Below are 538 nucleotides of genomic sequence, written 5' to 3'. Positions count from 1 at the left end.
GGTCCCGGTCCGGTTTGAGGCAGACTCTTATCCGTCTAAAAGCCTCGGTCCCGGTCCGGTTTGAGGCAGACTCTTATTCGTCTAAAAGCCTCGGTCCAGGTCCGGTTTGAGCCAGACTCTTATCCGTCTAAAAGCTTCGGTCCCGGTCCGGTTTGAGACGGACTCTGATCCCTCTAAAAGCCTCTGTCCAGGTCCGGTTTGACGCGGACTCTTATCTGTCTATAGGCCTCGGTCCCGGTCCGGTTTGAGGCAGACTCTTATCCGTCTAAAAGCCTTTGTCCCGGACTCTGATCCGCCTAAAAGCCTAGGTCCCGGTCCGGTTTGAGGCGGACTGATCCGCCTAAAAGCCTCGGTCCAGGTCCGGTTTGAGGCGGACTGATCCGCCTTAAAGCCTCGGTCCAGGTCCGGTTTGAGGCGGACTCTTATCCGTCTAAAAGCCTCGGTCTCGGTCCGGTTTGAGGCAGACTCTGATCCGCCTAAAAGCCTCGGTCCCGGTCCGGTTTGAGGCGGACTCTTGTCTGTCTCAAAGCCTCGGTCC

Source organism: Poecilia latipinna, unplaced genomic scaffold (genome assembly GCF_001443285.1).
Source record: "Poecilia latipinna isolate Pla-1442-1.1 unplaced genomic scaffold, P_latipinna-1.0 Scaffold625, whole genome shotgun sequence".
NCBI lineage: Eukaryota > Metazoa > Chordata > Actinopteri > Cyprinodontiformes > Poeciliidae > Poecilia > Poecilia latipinna.
Note: the sequence above shows the minus strand (reverse complement) of the source record.